The sequence below is a fragment of the Callithrix jacchus genome, chromosome 18, assembly GCF_049354715.1.
Source record: "Callithrix jacchus isolate 240 chromosome 18, calJac240_pri, whole genome shotgun sequence".
NCBI classification, from domain to species: domain Eukaryota; kingdom Metazoa; phylum Chordata; class Mammalia; order Primates; family Cebidae; genus Callithrix; species Callithrix jacchus.
In genome coordinates, this window is record NC_133519.1 from 19,930,541 (window position 1) to 19,938,678 (window position 8,138).

The window sequence follows — 8,138 nt, forward strand, 5'->3', positions numbered from 1 at the left end:
TCTCAGGAGCTTTGTGCCAAGGTTGTGATGGTGTATCTAAATAAGTTATATTTTTCTATGAAATGACAAAGATCTTCATATTCGATCTAATCATACATTGTCCACAAGAGGCACATCCAAAAAAAAATGACTCATCAGGTTTAAAAAGAAAAAGATATAGTATGCAAAAACAATTAAAGTCCTAAACTATTAAAAATAAAGGATACATAGTAAAAATCAAGATCTGCTATGAATGTGTGTTTGTCACAAACCTTTAGTTTCTGAGTAAGAGGAAAATGATAAAACACAATTGCTATGGCGACTTTGTCAGTTCTTAACAGAAAAGTAAATAAACAAAAGATGTAGAATGTCAGAAAAAAGTCATTGCTGGGATCCACTTTGTAAATATTGAGAAAACAAAACGACAACAACAACAACAAAACACCATCTTCTTTCAGTGTCTGTTGAACAGTCTTTAAAAATTGATTATATATTAAACCACTACCCAGAAATTTCATGACTACATTGCATACCACAGTGCAATAAAACTAGAGACTGAAAAAATGTAGAAACAAAGTTGGGCTGGGTGTGGTGGCTCACACCTGTAATCCCAGTACTTTGGGAGGCCGAGGCAGGTGGATCATCTGAGGTCAGGAGTTTGAGACCAGCCTGGCCAACATGGGGAAACCCTGTCTCTATTAAAAATACAAAAAATTAGCCAGGCATGGTGTTGGATGCCTGTAATCCCAGCTACTCAGGAAGCTGAGGCAGGAGAGTCACTTGAACCCAGCAGGCAGAGGTTGCAGTGAGCCGAGATCACACCACTACACTCCAGCCTGGGCAACAAGAGCTAACCTCTGTCTCAATAAATAAATAAATAATAAATCATCTAACTACTTGATTTGAAAACACTCTTCAAAATAATCTATGGATCAAACAAGAAACCAAAACTGCAATTAACAGAACTCTTGGACAATAATGATAATGAAAATACCACATATCAACATCATGAGAAGACATCCAAATTTATAATCAGAAGTGTAAAATCAAGTTTAGCCTAAAGCTACTTATTATTTTGAGGCTTACTTATTTTGAGCTCGGCCTAAATGTTTCTCAGTACATCATGAACTGTAACCTAACTGGATGTATAAACAGACTGTAGCCTACTTCTGTGCCAATCATCAAGTTTGGGCCAATCACAGGCATTCAAACCGTGTTCAAACAAGGCAAATGCCTGAGTTGTAACCAATCCGGCTGTTTCTGTGCCTCACTTCTGTTTCCTGTAGGTCACTTTTCCTTTTCTGTCCATAAATATTCTTGCACCACACAGCAGCACCATAGTCACTCTGATCCTATGCTAGTCTGGGAGGCTGCCTGATTCACAAGTCATTCTTCACTCAGTTAAACTCTGCTAAATTTAATTTGTGTAAAGTTTATCTTTTAACAGAAGTGACTTCAAAGAGTTTGATCAAAACAGTAATGAACGTTTGTTGAGCAATTACGGTGTGCTGGACACTGTGCTAAGTAAGCACTTATACAAGTGGTTTCTCAACTTTCCCCCAACTAACCTGAATTGCTTTAATTATCAAATAAGAAAGAATGAAAATATATGAAGTAAGCATGTAACTCAAGATGTCAAAAAGAGGGATGTTAAGTTAAGCTTTAGAAACAGAAGAAACGAAGTAATAAAGTTAAGAGATGAAACTCATGAGAAAGCTGTGAAGGAGCAGAATTGATCAATCAGCCCCAGCAGGTGTACACAGCAGAAGCTGCCACACCCCTCCTATATGCTCAGAGCCACATCAATCCAGTGTCTTCCAAAAGAATTCCAGTGTCTGTGTCTGTACTCCTTTGCCTACCAGCCTCTTCTGAGGCTGTAAGAAGCCTTTCTGCCTGTGCCTGAGACAGGCTGTAATGCCAGGGAATTAACACCCTGACACCACCCACTGCCACACACAGTAACCTTCAACTGGGGATTGTTGAGTTGTATGTGAATAACTCCACTGTGCCACCTCAGGAGCGGAATCCTCTGAGGCATGCTTTTACTCCCCAGGTATTCCCACCATGTCCCAGTGCCTATAGAGGTAGCAGCTGGATAATTCCACCTCTGCAGACCACCTTCCTACCCCTGGGTCACCTCCCTGCTACCCACCAGGGTGTTCCTGCACCAACCAAAAAACAGCTTGAACTCAAACCCTTTTCTCAGAGGGAAAAAAACCATCCACTGAATAAACGTCAAAAAAAGAAAATATTCTACATCTATTGAGGAGGTAGCAAGAAAACAAAAATGTGCCATATTAGGAATGATACATTATAGCCTCAGATTAAAACTAAAGATTATAACCATGCCTGTGGACTAAAATTTAAAAATATTTCTATGTAAAGCTTTACACTAACCTATTTGAAAATCTTAATAAAATGGTAAATTTATGGGAAATATGTAAGTTATTAAAACTAATTCAAGAGAATGTAGGTGTGAAAAGACTAACAAACATGGAATCATTTGGAAAACCTTGGCAAAGGATTGCATCCTCCAAAGATGGTAGGTCTAAATAGATAGTTCCTTAATATGACAAAAAAAACACATATATTTCAAACCAACAGCGAGTTGTTAATGCTATCCAAAAAAAGTAGACTCTACAATATTAATAGTAGATAAAATAGATTTCAAGTCATAAATATGACTAAAATAGCACCAAAAAAGAGAAAATTACAGACCAACCTGACTTATGAATATAGATGCAAAAATCCTGAATAAAAAATTATCCAATTAAATGCAGCAGTGTGATAAAAGAATAATGCACTTTGATCAAGTAGGTTTATTTTTATAAGAATGCAAGTACCAAAATTAGAATATCTATTAATGTAATATTACCCATAAGAAAAAGATGATCTCCATAGACACTAAAAACATCCTTTTTTTGATACTGAAAAAGAAAACTAAATAGAGATGAAAATATACTTGCTTAATGTGAGAAGAAATATTCATCTCAAACCAAAAGGCAATGTTATATTTAAAAGAAAAACTTCAGAGACACTCTCAACGAAGAGTACAGTAAAGATGGTTGCCATTGTCACTATTACATAATATTGTGTGGTTGCTTCAACTCTCTGCAATGAAACAGAAATGTACATCTATCAAAAATAGAAATTCACAGCTATTATAATAGAAATACAAATGCACAGCTACTATAATATAATAGAAATATAAATGTACAGCGATCAGAATCAGAAATGTAATAAATGTACAGCTATTAGAAAAGAGGAAGAGCCAGGTGCAGTGGCTCATGCCTGTAATCCCAACAGTTTGAGGGGCTGAGGCAGGAGAACTGCTTGGGCCCTGGAGTTTGATACCAGCCTGGGCAGCAAAGTTTTTTTTTTACAAAAAAAAATCTAAAAATTAGCTGGGCATGGTGGTCCCAATTACTTAGGAGGCTGAGGCAGAAGGATCACTTGAGCCCAAGAGACTGAGGCTGCAGTGAGCTATGATTGAATCACTGCACTCCAGCCAGGGTGACAAAGTGAGACCCCCATCTCAAATAAAAGAAAGAAAGGAGGAAAGTCTTAACTGCAGTTGACATAATTGCCTATCTTTAAAACTCAAGAATATTGTAGAAATAAACAAAGACCACTCAAATTAAAGCAAGCAGAGGCTATTTATTCTGAGCTTGCTACTTTTAGTGGGTGGTCTGCCACCATCACTTGCAATTAGCATATTCAGAGGCAGGCAGGGAGTAAGTAGAAAAGCATTATAGCAGGAGAAAAAGGAAGGGAAGATCTCAGATATGCTCTGTGCAATGTTCTGAATGTTTGGCCCCCTGCCACATACACACAAAATCATATATTGAAACCTACCCCTAATCCTAATGTGATGGTATTTGGAGGTGGAGCCTTTGAGAAGTGTATTAGTCAGTGTGCTCTAGAGGGATAGAACAGGATATATATAAACTCCCCTTTAAACACACACACACACATGCACACGCACACACACACACACAGTTCTGTCCTTCTAGAACACATATATGTGTGTGTGTGTGTGTGTGTGTGTGTGTGTGTAAAGGGGAGTTTAAGAAGGAGTATTAACTCACACAATCACAAGGTCCCACAATAGGCCATCTGCAAGCTGAGGAACAAGAAAGCCAGTCCAAGACCCAAAGCTGAAGAACTTGGAGTCCAGTGTTCGAGGGCAAGAAGCATCCAGCACAGGAGAAAGATGTAGTCTCAGAGGCTAAGCCAGTGTCTTTGCTAAAACATATCAAGAGTCACCTTTGCTCCAGTTCCCAACAAGTTCCTCATCTCCATCTAAAACCACCTCAGCCTGGATTTCATTGTCTGTATCCTTATCAGCATTTTGGTCAAAGCCATTCAGCAAGTCTCTAGGGAGTTCCAAATTTTCCCACCTTTTCCCATCTTCTGAGCCCTCCAAATTGTTCCAACGTCTGCCTGCTGCCCATTTCCAAAGTCGCTTCCATATTTTCAGGTATCTTTTCAGCAGTGCTTCACTCTACTGGCACCAATTTACTGTATTAGTCCATTTTCACACTGCTAATAAAGACATATCTGAGACTGGGCAATTTACAAAAAAAAAAAAAAAGAGAGAGAGAGAGAGAGAGAGATTAATTGGCCTTACAATTCCAGATGGCTGGGGAGGCCTCAGAATCACAGCAGAAGGTGAAAGTCACATCTCACATGGCGGCAAACAAGAGAAGAGAGCTTGTGTATAGAAATTCCCGTTTTTAAAAACCATCAGATCTTGTGAGACTTATTGACTATCACGAGAACAGCATGGGAAAGACCTGTCCCCATGATTCAATTACCTCCCACCAGGTCCCTCCCACAACACATGAGAATTCAAGATGAGATTTGGGTGGTGACATAGCCAAACCACGGCAAGAAGTAATTAGGTCATGATGATGGAACCCTCACAAACAGGATTGGTTCCCTTATAAGAGGCCAGAGACCTCTCTCACCCTCTTTCTGCCAAGTGAGGATACAACAAGAAATCCACAGTCTGCAACCCAAAAGAGGGTCCTCACCAGAACTCAATCATGCTGGCACCCTGATCTCGGACTTCCTGCCTCCAAAACTGTGGGAAATAAATTTCTGTTGTTTATAACCCATGCAGTATGTTAAAGCAGCCAGAACTAAGACACTCTGATAGATTTTTGGCCTGGGAAAGCAGGAGGTAGGCTAACTAGAAGCATCATATGTGATCAGTTGGACAGCATATTTGGCTTCCTCTGGTTGGTCTTGAATTGGATGGAAGCAAGGGCAAAAACTGGGGAGTGGGCCATCATTGACTAAATGCTGACTTCTGAACTGCTGCAGAGGTCCTGCTCTGACTTCCTGGGCCGGTTGCTACAAAAATTGTGGGTCAGATCTCTGCTGTCATATATGGTCTGACCATGGTCTATTTGTATATTTATTCTCAATAACAATCAAAAATAAAACTAGTAACAACATAACATAATGAACTATATAGTTGTAACTTAGATTTCTGCCTCCAGAGTATCTTCAAGTCATGCAGCCTTCTTAAATAACCTTTCTCTTTAATTCAGACTGAATAGCTTGATCTTCCATCCCATGTAGAAAACCTGGCATTTCTCCAATTAAGCAGGATAATCAGCAGATTTTATACTTTTCCTGGTTACCTCTTGCTGTAACTTCTCAATTTCACTGGATTCTTGGTGTTTGCTCTTCACTTGCCTCTCATTGCGGTTTTATTCTTCCTGCATCGCTTAGCCCCAGGCTGAACACTGCCCCCATTCCTTCATTCATCAAAGCATCATAAATCCAAGCCCTTTACATAGAGCAGGATTTTCCCCAAAGCAACTGGGAAAATAAAGAGTATATTTATTGCACAGTAGCAGAGGCAACAACATTGAATATAAGTCATCCCTGTCGAGAAATGCATTTTCCATTGCTCAACACAGGGACATTCTCACTGGCCATGTCCCTCCTTAAGTGCCAGTCTACACTAGCATCTCCACCACTTTCTCTCCGGTTCTTCTTCTACTCCCTCTCTACACATTCCCCATACTCTTCTCACCTTCCTGTTCTTGGTCCCTCACCCACTCTCCCAGATTGCCTGCAACCATTTAAAATTCTTTATGATACAGTCATTTGGGTCTCTTTGCTCTTGCCAGACCAAATACCAGGCTGTGACTTTCTCAACCAAAAAGACCCACTGAGGCATTTGCTTAACACATAGGCAGAATACAGCCTCCAGAGATGAGTTATGACATTGCCCTAGGACGAAGAAGTAGCTGAATTTTTCTTAATCTATTTTTTCTGCCCTCTTAACAATATAAATGATCAGCCCTTTTCACAAGATGGCACCGAAAGCAGAGAAGGAAGCTCCTGACCCTCCTAAAGCCGAAGCCGAAGCAAGGGCTACAAAGGCCAAAACAGCAGTGTTGAAAGGTGTCCACAGCCACAAAAAAAAGAAGATCTGCACGTTACCCTCCTTCCGGTGGCCCAAGACACTGCGACTCCAGAGGTAGCCCAAATATCCTCGGATCAGTGTCCCCAAGAGAAACAAGCTTGGCCACTATGCTATCATCAAGTTTCCACTGACCACTGAGTCTGCCATGAAGAAGACAGATGACGACAACACACTTGTGTTCATTGTGGAGGTTAAAGCCAACAAGACCAGATTAAACAGGCTGTGAAGAAGCTCTATGACATTGATGTGGCCAAGGTCAGCACCCTGATTCGGCCTGATGGAGAGAAGAAGGCATATGTTCGACTGGCTCCTGATTATGATGCTTTGGATGTTGCCAACAAAATTGGGATCATCTAAACTGAGTCCAACTGGCTAATTCTAAATATATGTATATCTTTCACCATAAAAAATATATAAATTTACAAAAATCAACTATATCTTAGAGTAATAATTTCTGTGAATAAATTCAATTTGCAATGTAAACAAAAATAAGATATCCAAAATTAAGTATAAAAATCATGTAAAACTGAAATAAAAGAAAATATAAACCTATTTGAGGAATATAAAAAAGATTTGAGAAACATATTTCTGGATAGTAAAGACTCAATATTATGAAGATTTCAGTGCTTTTATATTAATTCATAAGTGTAATGCAATTTCAATCAAAATCCAAAAATGATTTTTTTGGATTTACAAAGTAACATAATTATCATAAGGTCTACCAAGAAAAATAACAGATGAGAATAGCCAAGAAAATAATGGAAAAGAAGAAAGAGAACGACCTGTATTGTATCACATTAAGATGTGTTACAATGTTAAAGTCAAATTGCAAAACCTTGTTACATGAATATGCAGATAGACCAGCGATACCTAACACAAAGTCCCATCACTTAGGATGAGGTTCACCTGCAATGACCACTAAAAAAAATCAACGTAAAAAGGACTCAAATCAGATACAAGTTCTAGGGGAAGAGAAATGATTTTCTCACTACCCTTCACAGTTCTTAACTGGGACCCTCTATAACAAAAGACAGATTAGCAAGAGAAAAATAGAAGTTTTTTTTTTTTTATACTTTAAATTCTGTAGTACACATGCAGAATGTGCAGGTTTGTTACATAGGTATACACGTGCCATGGTGACTGGCTGCATCCATTACCCTGTCATCTACATTAGGTATTTCTCCTAATGCTCTCCCTCCCCTAGTGCCTCACCCACCAACAGACCCCAGTGTGTGATTTTCCCCTCCCTGTGTTCATGTGTTTTCCATCCAACTCCCACTTATGAGTGAGAACATGTGGTGTTCAGATTTCTGTTCTTGTGTTAGTTTGCTGAGAATGATGATTTCCAGCTTCATCCATGTCCATGCAAAGGACATGAACCCATACTTTTTATGGCTGCATAGTATTCCATGATGTATATGTGCCACACATTTTCTTTATCCAGACTATAATTGATGGGCATAACATGTATGCCTCATATATATATGGAAGAAAACCCAGAGAAATGAGCAAATCTCTAGAGCAGATCTCAAAAAAAAAAAGAAGCATGTAAACTTCAGGCGTAAATGCCATTTTTCTCTGAATCAAAGAAAGACGAGTGTGGGGAAAACCCAGGTTAAGAGCAGATGGCCAGGAAAAGCACCATAAAACAAGGATGAGGTTTTCTTTGTGGATTTAAGTCTATGCCTTTTCTATTGATAAGAATCTCTAGTAA